The following is a 17,944-nucleotide window of genomic DNA, read 5'->3' on the forward strand; positions in this document are numbered from 1 at the left end:
ACTGAAGCTGAGAACCAAGACAACAATGATGTCGAAGACCAAAATGATGATGAAGATGGAAATGTATACCAAATACGACGATGTAAAATAAATGAACACCAGAACAACGATAAAAACGGAGACGTAGACGATGATGAAGATAAAACCAAGAACGTCAATGAAGATGGAGAAGATTAAAATGAAGACGAAAACAAAGATTAATATAAAAAGTACTTTTGTGCAAAGTGTGTTCAGTAGTTTTGTGCAAAATGTGTTAAGTGTTCAAGCATAAAATTGTTCTATAATCGTTAAAGTTAAATTCATGTAACGTCTAGTTTATTAATAAACTAAACCATAAGAATGATAAAAGTGGTCCAATTTAAAAACTCCAGGTCCAATTTAGAAGATTTTTCTTGCATATTGGACCGAGTGCAGACCATTACATTTTGTCTGGTATTGTCTAAACTGTTACTTATAACGTGTTGTAGTTTTACATGCGTATTTTTTAAATGTCAAGTAATGTTTTGGTGATAAATTGAAAATTTTAAGTATTTCCGTTTTGACAAAAAATTAGAAAATGTTGGAATTGGTCCAATTTGGGAGACTCTCCCCTAATCTATGTGGATATAATTGCGTGATAGAGAAATATTTCAATGAAAATCAGTTCCAAAATGTGGTTCAAAGCCATGACAGTAAATCTTACTTAATTAAGAGAGCACTTTCAATGTTAATCGGTAGATAACTGAGCACTTACAGTATTTAACCTCCAAATCTGAAGTTGAACTTCCCTATCCCTAATGAAATTAAAACTGAGAAAATAAATATGCTTAAGCAAGAGTAATAAAACAGATTTCCATACGAACGAATACATAACCAGCAAATAATACTGTCATACATATATATTTTTTTTCATTCTTCAGCAGTTAATGAACTATATAGGCTTACATTATTATTCCACAGTGTTGCATCAGCTTTTGCACCAAGGCTTGGGATTGTTCATGAGTGTAAAACGTCTGCTGCTGTTACAATAATTCGAATAAATGTATTCATGGGTAATACTGCTCGGTTATCAACATCTAATAATCGAAATATATTAAGGTTTATTATAGCGGAATGGTCTGAAACTATTACGAAAGTCTTTACTTTTTTGGTTTTGTTATACTATATAACACGATGGTAATACAATTTCAATATGGTGTTATTATTGCAATAAACTGCTGGATAATATGTTTGATGTCACCTAGTAGGCTATATTGACTACGAAATTGAATGTAAAAAATTTAGAAAGACATAATACATACTAGTTATTAAAAGAAGCCAATAAATACATGAAAGCAAAAAATGTATTTCATTCATCCTTCCTCCTAATTAATTCATATAAAATTCGCTACATTGATCATTGGTTTTCAACCAAAAATGTTCTAGGCTTACTTAATTTTTCTGTCATTACCTGTTAATCTTCTGATAATTTGTAATTCCAGTTGAATTCATTGCACTAAAATTAAAAGACACCAGTAACCATTATCACAAATGCAAAATATAACACAAATTGCCACTTCTTAAAACACACGTCCTTACTACACCAAAGAAAACGCGTCACTAGAAATAAAAATGTTCTATGTGAACATTTGAACACACAACTCCGCACAAGGAAAGATTCTAAAATCTCTACAATCGGTCGTGGAAATATATAAAACGTTCCAATGCATTTTCTTAGTTTCTTATTACTCGGAGTTCCGCACACGATTGTTTGTAAGTGTCTGCATACGTTACAAAAAATTCACCAATCAGAGACAGACTGAAAACCTGTTTTGATTTGCGCTCAGCTAACGTAATCTTTCCGTGTTCACTTGCAACGCAGTTTGTCACTTGATTCCATCTGACAATAAAATTGTTAAATTACGAACATAAATAATTTTGAAATCAATTATTCTAGTGGTGACTGTAATGAAGAACACTGTGAGCAAAATCATTAAGGCATCGACATTTTATATTATCTGAGACTGAATTTAAAATTCCAGCGAATCCAGATAATATAATTATAGTGGCCAAATACGGCATGTGAACAAGTTTTATTTGAGACTTCGAAAGTTCTGTGGCACAAATAAAAGCAGCAACTTTTAGAGATGGTGCAGACGCCCAAATACTGGAGTATGGAATTACACAAGCAAGCGATATTCGTAAGTAGTATGAATGTTAAATTATTTCATTAATAATTAGTTTAATATACTGTTGCAATTTTATTCAATCTGTAATGTACTTGAATCAGTTCTCATCTGAAGAACATAAGGATTCGAATCCCGACAGATGCTCTGCGATTTTAATAGACAAAACGATGCAGAGTAAGTTACTCCTCAATTCTATGGTTTAATCATTACTCTCATTTCACTCCTGCTAATTATTGTCGTACACAATCATCTGTTGCCCTTGCGTTATTATAATGGGAATCTGAGGATCTGCACGGGCCTTATACAATGGAATAAAGTATAATTGTGACAAACAGTTAATGTAGAAATCTGAATTCGGAAATACTTTCTACATACAACCTCATTACAGTGGCCACAAAGTTTTGCAGTTGTCTAAAATAGTGCTGCGCTCTGACAACTGATTAAATTTAAACGGAGAGGGAGTTTCGATTTTCGGTAGAGATGGTGATTTATGTTATACCTTTAGGAACTGACTGTGTGTGTCAGGAAAATGTTCATGAATATGTTAGGCTCATTTTCACTACTAATATTTTATTTATGTAACTTAATGCACTCCAAATTCATAATGAAATAGCCTACACATGTAGGTATAACAAAACCCATTCACACACCGAAATAACAAGAGAAAATACAATTTTAAGGCATGAAATGAAATTTATAGTTGATAAAATTAATAATTACAAAGGTAAATTGGTATTTTTGTAAGACATTTGCGAAGGTTTTGAAACAAAAATATAACTGAGATTGCTATTTAATATAGTCTATTGCCGAGTCAACAGTATATTTTTTTAATTCTCAAATCTAGAATCTAAAACAGATCGAAAGCCAAACAACTGCAATTTTCAACCACAGTGCATTTAAGACAAAACGATGAAATACGAAAAGGAAAGTGCAGAAAAATAAAATCGTTGACAGTGTAGGCTACAAATAAATAAAAAACATGGAGTATTGTAATGTACTGTATTTAGAGTGGATGACATAAAATTACAAAGAAATTCCACTCCTATACATACAAAATGGCAGAAAGCATAGAGGAAGATCTTAGCATGATAAACAGTTTAATTTTAAACGTGGAGTCACAGAACAGTTCACAGGACCCTAATCTCAAACATAAGTATTTTGAAGGTGACATTATTTTGTAACTTTTCTGAACAACATTAGGATAAGGAGGCCGCCAAATAAACATAGGCCTAGAGGAACAAACTAAGATCTAGTTTAATCACAGTCTACTATATACAGTCGCGAAGCTTGAGGTGATTTTTTGCAAATCTCACGATAAAGCGCTCCAAGCGGTTAGCAACTAGAAACAATAGACTGTCCACTGTCGACTTTGGATTTAGAGTCGACTGTGTCGTATTTCCATCGAGTGCTAGGTCGTTGCGTATTTCGCATTGATGCTTGTGAAGAAAAATCCTAACCTCTATTTCTTATTTTACTTCTAGATGCAAAAAGTGGTTAATAAACAGCAGGAGGGAAGATCTAATGACAAAGAATGAAGCATATCTTTATAATAATATAAAGTTTTGCTCTCTTCATTTCGAAAACACACAATTTATGAATGAAAACAAAAATAAATTAATCTGGAATGCAGTTCGAACTTTATTTGATGTTTCAAATAAACCTGTTCTGTTATTACCTGCAGCTGAGAAACAAAAGCTTTGCATTAATTCTACGCATGTATCAGCTGATTCCTTGAATAATTGTACATTTTCAGACAACTTAGGCCTACTTTTTTTTCAAAGGATATATTTTTAATTATAGCTGTTAATTTTGTTGCTATTTTTATTTGTTACTTTACTAGAGACGTAGAAAAAGTAAGTCTGTTACAATAAAATTTATTGATCACGTTTATTTCCAATTCTGGTGTGATTATTACTGCTTAACCTCATCCCACTTTGTTAACTACGTAAGCCAACACTACAAGCCCATTAATTCATATTTCCATTATTATTGTTATTATATTATTGTTGTAAAGGGAAATGCAAATTAATATTTATTGGTTTCATAGTTCATTATCGCTATAATCTTGAATGAGTGAAGCGATTATAGTAAATTTCAGTTCGTTTTGCACAAAAATAATATTAACCTATTTCTTGCAGGTATCTTCGAGTTTATGGGGGAATTTAATATACTTCATTAAAATAATAAATGAACTTTATCCATTTAATATTTCAATAATGGAAGGAAGGTGTTAATTTTTCCAAAAGAACACGACAACGAAAGTGTAACATATTTTGTTGTCTGCTAGGAGAGATCTGTGATGATGAGGCGATAGTAGCGATCCTAGTGATGGGCAACTACCCATGTTTGCATTTTTACTACATATTGAGCTTCGCGACTGTATATAGTAGACTGTGGTTTAATTTAGAAAACATTGAATAATCCTCTATAAGAAATTTAAAGAAATATTAGGAATCAGTAATGAAATCATTTCCAAACACAAGGATTACTTTTCCATTAAGAAAAATCTTTCTCTTACTCTTTTTCTTTCTAGCTCTCTCCTTCTATGTTCCTCTCCCTACACTTTCGTTTAAATTCAACTAATTTGTGCCAATGTGAACTTTGCTTCGTACGCTAGCAGAAGGAAGGTCTGTATGGTTCTTATCAGATATCATTTGGAACGATCCATAAATTTCAGTAACCGTTGTTCTTAATGTTGATCCTAGCAATTCCTTGTTGGGAAAGGATGGTTTTAACACCAGCAAAAGGCGATCTCCTGCATAACGCTTTGTAATTCCAAAGAACGACAAAAAATATTGGTTCCCTCCGACGTAAAATTACAGCTTTCAAATGTAGTAGTTAAAGTGATCAAAAACTACTTTTCGTGAGCTTTAAACTAAAATAATTTATTTATACACAAACATCGGCCTACATACATTTATAATGCAGAGCTATGAAAATACAGCTTCTTGAATAGTAGTTACTTAAATTTTCTATAGGCCTATCCATGAAAAGATATACAGAATTACTTTTTTAATAGTTTCTAATGAACAAGTACAAAAAACAAGTTCACAACCTCTACTTCTACTCTGAGTAGAAGTTATACTCCTTGCCTGTGCCACTAACTCCAATTTTATAAAAATTAATTCTGCAATATAAAATATATCCGTAAATTTATTTGTACAATGCAAAATATTATTGACATAGCCTATCTTTGTATACGGAAAAACTTTATGCTTTGGTCAAAACTTATGAACTTGAATTTCTTGCATTTAAATTGAAGTTTTTCAATTTTAAAATAATACTCGTATTATCTGTCTGTCTGTCTCTCCGTGTTCCTGCCTGTCTATCTGTGTACCTTTCTATCCTTCTGTCTGTCCGAACGTCCGTCCACCTCATCCATCCATCCGTTCTTCCGTCCATCTATTTATCCGTCTACCTGTCTGTCTGTCTGGTTGTCTGACTGCCTGCCTGCCAGTCTCTCTTTCTGCTTATATAACTATTGTACTTATCCATCTGTGCATCCGTCCCACTATCCATATACATACCTAGGCCTATATATCGATGTTGTTTAACCTCGTTAGGATTAAATAAATCCATATTTTCGTTCACGACCCCATAGTCAACTGTAATTGTGTAACTTATGTAGCGTGGAGGGAGAAATATCCTGTGCCTTCTGAAAAATGAAAAATATATTATTAGCGATGAACAACCTGCCATGTGCGAGGCAATATTGGAACCTGTGACTGTGGCTGTCACGTGATGTAAAACGAAGCACTTTAATTCTTTCATATTACTTAAGGTGCTATTTCAACTGCTCTGTTATCCAGCGTCGCTAGAATTTTTGATAGCGAGATAGTATTTTGGTGAAATGTGTTCAATAATTCGGCATGGAATTATATGATAACCGCCTGACAATTGAGGAAAATCTTGGAAGTAAAACAACCAGGTAGTCAGCTCAAGCAGTATTTGAACCCACGTTCAACGCAATCTCATATCACGGGTCTAGCTCGTTACCTCTTAACTAAGCTAATGGCTCAAGCAGACGTTTCTCTCACTTTCAATTGTGTTGTTTGTGGTTCCAAGTATTATGGTTGTCTGAGACTTGTCTCTTCGATCTCATAAATTATAATGTATTAATTTATTTTTTGTATTCATTTTATTTATTTATTTATTTATTTATTTATTTAGTCAGTGAGTTGGCCAGTTAGTTAGTTATTTATGTTTATTCCTCAGCCCTATAAGACGTAATTGAACTATGAAAAATAATTTCATTAAACTCTTTTTTCATCACCATCAACATTATCATCGTTGTCGTCATCCTCGTCGCCGTCTTGTCGCCAGCCTCATCGTCGTCACCTTTATCTTCTACGTACCCTATTTTGTTATGTTGTCTATTGCAGTTGCACTCCACATTTCTAACTGTTTTCTTAAACTTCTTCTACCATCATTAATAGATGTATTAGTTATTTTTGAAATCTTATAATATTCCACTATTAGAATATGATTCATAAGATTACAAATTAATTTCATACATTTAAGCCTATGTACTTCATCATTTAATGTTGTATATAAATTGTGTTATTTGTTCAAAATTTGAAATAAATGTGAATCGGTTCCTAACGTCAATATTTGTTTCCGAAATTTAATTTCTGGTGCCTATTTTGCACATCTTTTCGATCCTCCGAGACTCTAGGAGTGCAAAGTCCTATGCGTTTGACGCCAGTTTTCCGACCGTTATAAAATTAAACATTGCATTCAAATTAAGAACTGTTGTTACTGTCCTATTTGTCTTCATATTTTTTTTATTGATATCTTTAATAATTTCTATTATTAATGGCTTCTTGTTTCAAATTCCAAAGTTATGTTTTTATTACGGATGTTTTTAGTACATTATTAAACGACGACGTTTCATCTACTAGGATATTTAGCGTCGATTGAATTGGTGATAACCAGACATAGCATCTTGGGGACCGATGAGTTAAGTTGACTGCAACACGGAGTATAATCTGAGGCTTCGTTGCTAGTGGCAGAAGATGGAGGTATACAGAAATATCAAAACTCAAGGAGCGTTGTTTACTCCTAAATGTGTGTTGACCTTGTAGTTCAGAATCAGGCACGGATCTTTGAGTTTTAATATTATACAACTATGTTGGTCGTCTAATGAATATAAACACTGCTTACAAGGAACGATGGGTTACATAAGAACATTTATAGAAAATTAAATGAATAATATATTGAAAATGAAAATAACCCAAATACATCTGTCTCATTTCATGCAATGTGCTATCGTAACATAGGCTATTTTAAAATAATTTTGCCTTAATGTTACATATATTGGCAACTTTTTATTTCTGTATTTTTCAATAAAGACTTTAAAGTGGAAATGTTGTAGTTTAAAGAACGGATGCCAGCTTTACCACAATCTCACACAAATTCAATTAAAATTCTGATTGTTTATTTGAAAAGGAATTAGGCCTACCTGTTGGCAGATCTTCCCCTTTGTTTTTAGATGCAAGTTTTCTATTTTCTGTGTGTTTTCTATTGTTACAATGTCTCTGTATATATTGGCATTTGTCATCCCGCATGTTTACGCTAAATAGTTTGCAAGTAATATATTCCCCATTCACTTCAAAACACTCGTCTCCAAATTTTATCACAAATTGATGCTCCTTAGATCCCTTTTTCTTTGTCATGATGTACTACAGATGCACTATCTTTGCAGATAAGTAGCGTACTGACGGGTAGTTATAAACTATCTGTGTGTCGTGATGAACAAACAGTTATTTATTTCATAGTGTTCCTCTCTACATAATCTGTTGTGTACATGTGCCGCTCTTGCAGCTATACACAAGCTTATGCTCCAGCATTCAGTTAACTTGAATGTATAGTCTTCCCCTCAGTCGGTCCCCAAGATGCTATGCCTGGTGATAACGAGATTTTATTTGGTGAGGTGAGACAGAAGATTCGCCATGGATTACCTGACATTCTCTTTACATTTGTGGAAAACTTCTGAAAAAACCTAACCAGATAATCAACCCAACCAGGGATTAAAACGAAGCCATAAAGCAATCCCTGATTAGCAAGCAAACGCGCTACCACCTGAGCTATGCAGGCGGCTATTACGGATGTTCAAATGTGACTATTTAGAGGGACATTTGTATAATATTCCATTCAATATCACACAAATGTTTGGCACGTAATCCTGCAACTGGTCCTGTTTCAAAGAAGCCAACTAACTATATTGTTATTACTACAGAGATGTCCACAATTAGGTCTGAGTTACTATATCACGACGGCATTGTGTGCAGTCTCAGATCTACGCTGCACACATACAGAAGACACGAGCAAGTCCACTCTATTCCTTTAATACATTTCGAGGTTTCCGGCGAGTTGCCAAATAGGATCGATCGTCGCTCCTTAAACGCGTACCAAAGACATGGGATCTCCCTGCTTGCTTAACCATAATCGTCTTTGATGATAATATGGTCATAACGATTGTAGTCGATAAATAAATGGCGTTCTATGGACCTCGTATTACGTTAAATCCACTGGGAATTCCATTAACCTAACTTTTAAGAAGTATACACATAAAGATATCAATCGTTGCCAAGTAACTTCGTGTTCTCTGTACTTCCAGCACTGTTAATGCGTCTTCTTTCTCAGAGTGTAGCAATAAAGAAAACATTGATTTAGGCCTAGAGTTTTGAATAGATCTATACGACTGAACTGCTACTTTAAAATTTTGAATAAATTTCCGAAGAAGATTTTGAGTTTTAGTGTTCGAATCTGAGATTGATTCTTATCACAACAATAATATAATCAGAATGAAGAAAGTGTTTATATGCGGTACATAAGACTTATTACACTATCAACCAATGAGTGCTGAAAATTCTGTGTCGAACGTTTTTTGGAGAAAATAAACTGGGAATTCTTAAATTTGGAGTCGACGCGCGACGTCTGATAATTCAAGTTTGATGCCATAAAAAAAAGCAATAAGTTTATCCCTGCGGTGACTAAGTGATCATATTTTTCAGTCTGCCACGCAGGTGGTCCGGGTTCGATTCCCAGTCAGGCTACGAGCTAATAAACTTAGCTCAGTGTGGTAAATCATCCTCCGCTGAGCACGAGATCACTCTCGTAATTGCTACTTTGCGCTGTATTTTACAGAATGTTTACTTTAAACCTCATCACCCAATTTTGACTTACACCACTTTTGCTCTGAACTGTTCATATGTTGCAATTTTCCTTGTATTTTTTCTACCTATAAATTAATTAATTAAGTTATATTTATTTATTTATTTATTTATTTATTTATTTATTTATTTATTTATTTATTTATTTATTTATTTATTTATTTATTTATTTATTTATTTATTTATTTATTTTATTCTCTTAACGTAGCTACATAGACCTAACAGGTCCAAGCGGGATACGAACTTACGCTCGAATGCAGTTTCGGAATACCAGTTCCGCTCGTTATTTCTAAACTTGCTAGTGGCCTCTCATTTCTCCTATGATAATTATGAGATTGTCACATGTTAGACCGTAAGCCCAAATACGACTGTAGTTGAAGCTCGGAAATTTCTCAAACATATATAAACATATATAGATAATTGAACGGATGTATGGATTGGCAGACAAATGAATGGATGGATGGGTGGATGGAAGATGGATAAATGAATGTGACAGCGAGTGTGTAAATGGATAAGCAGAAAGATGTGGGCAGGTACACAATGCGACAGACGAACTGAAAGATGGATGGATGATTGAACTTCCGCAATATGATTGATTTTCTGATAACGAATCATCATGTAATGGTTGCGTAGTAAGATAAGAAACTCGACGGATTAAGAGTAGCCTAGATCTAGTCTTCAAAGCGTGTAAATTCTAATTACCTGGTCGAAGTTGAAACAAAGAAGACTTCTGGAATCTTTTCCTTACTGTGCTCGCTCGGTTGTTTAAAGTACGGTTATCTAATTATATTCACTTGAGAGGTGTGCTCATTCAGTACACTAAACTCTCATTTAGAACTACGCACAAATGTAAACACGAATTTAAAAGTTGCAAAAAGTGATGATTGCAGTGGAGACTGAAGTTTCCATGATATCCAAAATTAACAAAGAAACCTTAAACCACTTTGAATAAAGCTCTTGAGTTTTAAGAAAGATTACTCCCGAGAAAGACTCAGGGGTTATTTTAAGAGAGGGGGAGCTTCCATTCAAATTACATTTAATTTCCAGCAGCAGAAACGAAAGCTTCATGAAAGGAAGGAGAAATAAAAATGCTGCACAAAGCGAGCTGGCTGTGGAAGTGAACGGCTCCGCTGTTAATTGTTCATTATGTGAGCGATAATTACTGCGCCGACCGGCCGGCCGGGGGCTTAATATCCACTTCTTTTATTCCTCTCTGAATTCAGTCCAATCAGCTAACTGCAATTGGGAGGGATCTTTCTTGGAACTTGATCAAAGAGAAAGACCAAGACGTTTTTAGATCTCTATGACGCAATTTCTGATGTACCGAAAACTTATTTTTATGAAATATTCGTCCCACTGCCAAAATCTGCTTTTACAAATTGGACATTAAGCTTACCCATATATTTAGCAAACAATTTAAAAATAACTTTTCATAGCTGCTGTCCGTGCTGTCATTTATTGACACAGCCAACAAATCGAAGAGGCTGTTAACAATGCACCATACAATTAAAGTCACACATACACTCATCTGTCCACCCACCCACACACACAACACACACCCACTCATACCCATCAATACGGTATGTATGTATGTATGTATGTATGTATGTATGTATGTATGTATGTATGTATGTATGTATGTATGTATGTATGTATGTATGTATGTATGTATGTTAAGCAGGGCTGGGCACATTACGTGATTCTGAGAAATGAGTGCTGTGTGCTTTAAAGAGCGCGTCTTGCGAGCGCTGTGACGTAAGCATACTGTACGTCATTCAGTGTCGGAGCAGTGGTGACTCTGCAGTATGAGACGAACTTTGAAGACGGAGCTTCCGCTCATACACTAAAGCGGCCCGCTACTCTCAATGCTTTTAATGTATCATGGGAGGGGGAGTTCTTTTTGGTAGAGAACAGTGGATTAGCAAAGTGTTTATTTTGGTATAAAACACTCCAACTGATTCAGAAGTTGAATATCCAACGACATTATTCTTTATAACATGCTACTGAATATGACAAATATGTTGGTAATGAACGCCATAAATTAATAAACTTAACGAAAATGTTTCTCAGGTACATTATATTAGAGTATCTATTTGATATTTGCATTGCATTATAAGTTATTATACATTTAGTAATATATAATTTTAAATTATACAAGTATTATGATATACTATACTATGATATATCATAATACTTGTATAATTTAAAATTATATATTACTAAATGTACTATAATAACTTATAACGCAATATAAATATCGAAAGATACTCTAATATAATGTACCTGAGAAACATGTTTTTAAGTTGTATTAATTTATGGTCATATATCATATCATATCATATCACCGGTGTGCCGGAATTTTGTCCCACAGGAGTTCTTTTACATGCCAGTAAATCTACTGAAATCAGCCTGTCGCATTTAAACACACTTAAATGCCATCGACCTAGGCCGGGTTCGAACTCGCAATCTCGAGCATAGAAGGCCAGCGCTATACCAACTACGCTACCGAGGACGACTGTATGTATGTATGTATGTACATACAATCCTAGACATAAAAGTTGACCGAACCCCTGTAGCGTAAATTTGTCTACTTTCGGGCAGCGCCTAATTCATAGACTGGGCAAAGGATGTTCATTTTGCACCTTATTTACCACTTGAATATAGAGCTTTGTAATTTGTTATTTATAACAGATAGAAGAAGCAACAAAGGAACAAAACAAAGGAAAAACAGGATGGAATCTTGCATAAGAAATTAGTTCACATCCAGAGTGTCCCATTTATCTTGCTCACCCAAAATAATTTTTTCTTAGGTGCCAAATAAAAAATTGATTAAAAAAGTTGTTTAAGTAAGTACAATGGGGAATTAATGCCATGAGATCATCTTTCTTATAACCTTATTAATTAAAGAGATACTAGTAGTGACTTAATTTCTTTAAATAACACCATGTACATTTTATTCAAACTACATCACAATGTACCATACTAATAAACAAAACATTGAGGCGTGCAAAAAAATAAAGAACTTATGGTGTACATAGGCTACTTACTGCAAGTCCGAAGTAAAATGACACTTTGTAGCATTGCAATACCGTTATTGGGCTTAATTTTGTTAATGGTACCTAAATGCCAGAAGATATGCCAGATTCGTAAGAATCATCTTTTCTGATCTTTTGGAAGCCATTCATTTGAGAGACGAATTGGCTATGTGGTACTGGCATGATGGATGTCCAGCACATACCATAAAAACCCGTCGTGTTCTGTACTAAAAATGTCCTGGTAGGTGGATTGAACGTGGTACACCAGTTACTTTGCCTGCTCGTTCTTTTGACCTTATGCCACCATACGTTTTTCTTTGGGGAGCTATTAAGGACGCTGTCTATCGAAATGTTTCAGCACTACTAGAGGACATGCAGAAACGAATTATTCATGCTTCTACATCCATTCAGTAGGCAACACCAGAACGATCTATACAGGCATTCATTCAAAGATTGTATTTATGCGTTAATTCCCATGAGGTTTACTTTATAGATCCTAATTATTAGCAATAAATCCATATCCGAAAATGCTACCGCACTGTTGATAGAAGACTTCCGTATTCGACGACACAATAGACCTATCTCTTTAAGTAGGCCTACTTAACCCAATGCAGACTGTAAAAATGCTAATACAATATTGTCTGAAGTCCTATCTAGTTCTATATGTGATCCATCACAAACAAGTACTTAACACTTGCATTTCTTCGTCAAAGGCTCAGCGCTAGACCATTGAGATTTTGTTCAAGCAGACAGGGTTTGGTCCCTGGTCGTGTTGGAACATATGATGGGAACATCACTTGAGCTGAAGATCTCATCTAAGGATGGAAACTTGGCCTACATAATTGAGGCAGTACGGTTCATCTTTCAGCGTTTGATTCATTAATGCCACCCAGTACCATGATTCAATTTAAATTTGACTTCACACTATCTTATACAGAGTGAAAGTGAAATAGCCTTGCAGATTTTCAGAGCGATTAGCTGATGTATGTAACAAAAAACTATATCATATTCGTGGCAAGTTATTTTTTTTTTTCAGAAAAAATGTTATTTCCCAAATGTTTAACAACCTCTTATTCGAAATCTATTGCGAGTAGGATCGTGATTTTTGTCAATATTGATAAGAAAACTAATAAAGAATAATTTATCTCTCTGGCGTATTTAAATAGTGTGGACAATTGTCGTGTAAATTTAAGTTTTAAAATCTATAATTTGAAGTCATTGCACGATGCGATTTGGTTGCAACACAGCGCCAGAGAACAACTCATCTAGTGATACACACCGATTTCGTTCACGTTTTACATCTTCATCACGAGAAGATGTGTTAGCGGCGATATTGCCGGACTGCTGAATCTTCAAAAATAATTTTCTAATTAACCATGCATTTAATCACAAATTGTAATATAGGTTTTCCATCCATTTCAGTATACCTTATCGTCCTTTTCAATCTGCAAGGTTATTTCACTTTCACTCTGTATAGTAGCGATGACAAACATAAGCGAAAGAGAGGAGGTTGGATTTACCTCCACCCAATCTTCGCGGAGCTATGACGCATTCATTCACTCCTTTACGGTCACAAACTTCTCTAATGATGCTTCAGTTATTTTGTTGTCACACTTGTCTGATGGAAAAAAAATGGAATATGATCCTAGAACATCTTTCTTATTAGTGTCTTCTGTGACCCTGTTTTACTTTTAACGAGTTCAACGATGTTTGCCGCAAAGGAGTCTTAGAAAGATAGACCAAATAATTGTGCCGTAGTCTATTATGTTAATGGATTTTTATGCGATTCATTTCCGAGAACATCTGCTCATAGATATATGTCAATCCAAAGATTGTCATTAAATTTTCAGCAAACATTCACAATCAGGGAAATGTTTCACTAGACAGGGCAATGATTTAAATAAGTCCCAACCTTCTTTCTGAAAACATTTTATGGCCGTTGAATTCTGCAAAATAACTAATTCCATTTGCAAATTGTGGGGAGTTAATTTAGGCTATTCAAATTCAAACTCTAATGGTAAGTTATATTACTGATTGCGTACCTGATAGAATATATTTCTCATAATCAGTATGATGGTATTTTTCAAAGTGCCGTTTAATTTTATGTCGGGAAACACAAATAAGACACATTGTCTCGTTTTCCTCTTCATCACAAAAATATTATTTTTCCCATTCTTTGTGGAATAGGAAAGGTACCTTGGAACATACCATTGTATTCAACCGTCGCAAAGTGATAGAAGGAGAAGGGGCTCGTGCACTGTCATGAGGAGGTAAGTAAAACGACAGTGTGATGTCATTCGCTTAAGAGAAGCGTTTGTGTTTCGCTATTATATAGGTGCTGTACCTTATCTTCCAGCGATTAATCAAAATTTAAAGAATGGACTTATACACAGGTTTGGTTTACATTTTATGTTCCAACTAGTTATACCTACATTTTATTCTTTCAATAATTAATTCTGTAACTTAATGTATACACAGAAATTAGGAAACTGAAGTGACTCGTTATCTCCACGCTAAAGAGATAAAAAAATGTAAATACGTAAGTTTTATATAAAAAGAGACAAAGTGTTTCGAAAGAGCAGGCATTCTTTTTCATAACAAATCGTGCCTCTGCCCAAAAAATACGAAATTCTTATAGACTATATAAAATTATTTAAACTATTTTAAAGTTTGGGTTCGCAAGAAGTTTAAGATTGCATTCTTCGAAATTTGATGCCAACCGACTTTAATTCATATTTCATACTGTTTCAAAATTAAATGTCTCACTTGGGGAATATGTACAGTGTAAATCATTTTCGATACGGAAAAGGAAAGTACCGATATGGCAATTGGAAATTTTTAAGCAAATAAGTATGTCTTTTTTTATATGAATAGAATATAAACATGAAACGTATGCACAATTTTAAGAATACTATCACACAGACTATAGAGAATAATATTTAATTACATTGACATATAGGACATCCTATGGCTATATCGAGGACGATAATTTTAATAATTTTATGAGTTCGGAAAACGTATTATGTGTCTTTCACGTGTTAAATTTTATATTACCTTGTTAACATGTTTCTGCCTCCTATTGGCCATCTTCAGAACTGGTTGTTGCTGGTCTTGGCGCCTTTTATTTTCTTTCCTGTGGGGGTGTGTTTGTGTAGTGTAATGTGTGTTCTGAAATTGAGTTGTATGTGTTGATAATTTTATTTGGATGTGTTTTTTTTGTGTCTGTATATTTCGTATTATAACAAGAATTTGTTTCATGCTCATATTATTATTATTATTATTATTATTATTATTATTATTATTATTATTATTATTATTATTATTATTATTATTATTATTATATTAATTGTATAGTTTTTTAGTGAAACTACAGGAAAAAGTCATACACATCATTAATTCGATATCTGAACACATCCATTACACAAGACAACGGGTCTGCATGAAGTAAAGCAGATGATCTCCCGAGAGTGATTTAAAATTCCATGTTTGTGATGTTTCTTTTTATTCTAGATACGATGTATATCTGAGTGAGACAGATGCATTGTACAGAGTATGTAGTATCTGGAGTAGAAATATTGAAAATTCCGTCATGCTCCGGCGTTTCATCTCACTTTCTCCCCTCTGCTCTCTATGTCATGCGCATGGTTTATAGCTTGTGCGGAATTTTGCATTTTTTAAAAAAAGCAATAACAAATTGCTTCTTTATCTTGCTTGCTTACTATCATATATGAAGAGTTCGCGGGAAAAACGATGAATGTCACATTTCTGTTAAGGATTAGATAATGATCTAATTGGGTCTATAACTGCAAGATGTAGTGATGTTTCTATAGAAAATAAAGGAAAGGATTACTGTATTCGTCGTGATAATTCTCCTTTTTTACCATTTTTCATAAGAACAACATTAAATTTCACAGTGATCCATTGAATTAGATGACATCAACCTTAAGAAAACTGTGACATGCATCGTTTTTCCCGCGAACTCTTCATATGTATAAGCTTAATATCTTACCTCATTTACAGAAATATCGCCGTAAATGTTCCACTTCGCATCCCAAATAGCAATATAGGCACCACTATTTTAACGCCTTCTGTAAATGGTTGCGTACATCATAATAAAATATTTATATGATCACTCCCAATGATGTGACCTCGCCTAGCTATGGGCATGAGGACGCCGAAGTTTCGTATAAAATTACCCGCTGCCTCTCTCAGTAGTATCTCGGCATCAAGAACAGCTACAGTCCTATGCTACCTCTCGTTTCATTTGTAATCACGAGTTCTGCAACTTTAAATTGAAAATAGTCACGTACGAGAGAGACACTTTGAGTCAATCATTGTGAAAAATTTGTTGTTGGCTAGGATTAATTTCGGAATGTCGCTTCATATTAAGAGAAAATTTCCTGGCTTAGTTGCATTATGAGTGATGCATTATTAATGTAAATTATGAGGTTTCAAGCAGTTTTCGGACTCTTGACTAAACATATTAAACTTGAAGAGAGAATATATTCTGTGCCTTTCAGTAATTACTTTTATTAGTCTAACATAGAGTCACATTCTCCATTTATAAACCAAAATAAAATAAAACATTCAAACCATCACAACTATAGTTTCATTCCCGAACCTAGGTGACGTACTCTACGTGCCGGCACATCTCTGTTACGCGCAGAATTTTTATAACTTGTGTTGTTTTGTTAATCGGTTATTTAACGACGATATATCAATGTTGAGGTTATCTAACAGCGATATAATTGGTGATTGCGAGATATTTTGGCAAGTTAAATCCGGTGAACCGGCCATGGATCACCTGGCGTGATCTGCAATTTAGAAAAAGCTCAGAAAAAACTAGTCAAGCAACAAAGCGGGATTCAAACTAACGCCCAAACATAGCATCCGAACAAAAACTCTGCTTCCTGACACCTAGATCACGCCACACTGGCAGCTTGTTGTGGCCATAGTTAATCTTGCATACTCGTAATGAAACTGGCTCATCTGCAGATTATGAAAGTACCAGTAATAAATTTAATGTTGTATTTTTTTCCTCTATAAATTGTTAAATTTCGTAGTTTCCTGTGGCTACGTGATTGTATGTTAATGTGTTCGCCGAGGGATGAATTGTCACAACAAACTGTTCAGAATTGTTTAGTTGAGCTCTGAATGGACAGGTTGACACACTGTCAGTAGCTTTAATATGTCATTATTTTTAACGTTTGTTCCTCATTAATTCGTCATTCGTCATTCGTAAACTGCTGTCACGTTAATAAAAAGAGATAAACATTAAATTGAATATTATACGTCGCCGAATGGTTATATCCTGGAACCATAACAGTTCGAATCATGTAGTTATATTATATGTTGAATACCCACGTAGCAAACTGCGTAGAGCAGCATTTATCAAATTATGATTCGCGGATCACAAGTGGTCCTCGAGGTGATCCTCTGAGATTGAACACGTATTTAGTAAAACCGAGCATTTATCCGAGAAAGACGGGATTTTCGTTACAAAAGTTTTCTTTGATAAAAACATATGTTCATCACTGTTCATGACTTTAAGGAGTTTGAAAATTCCAAGTAGCTGGCATCTATCTCT

Source organism: Periplaneta americana, chromosome 2, assembly GCF_040183065.1.
Source record: "Periplaneta americana isolate PAMFEO1 chromosome 2, P.americana_PAMFEO1_priV1, whole genome shotgun sequence".
In the NCBI taxonomy this organism is placed as follows: Eukaryota; Metazoa; Arthropoda; class Insecta; order Blattodea; family Blattidae; genus Periplaneta; species Periplaneta americana.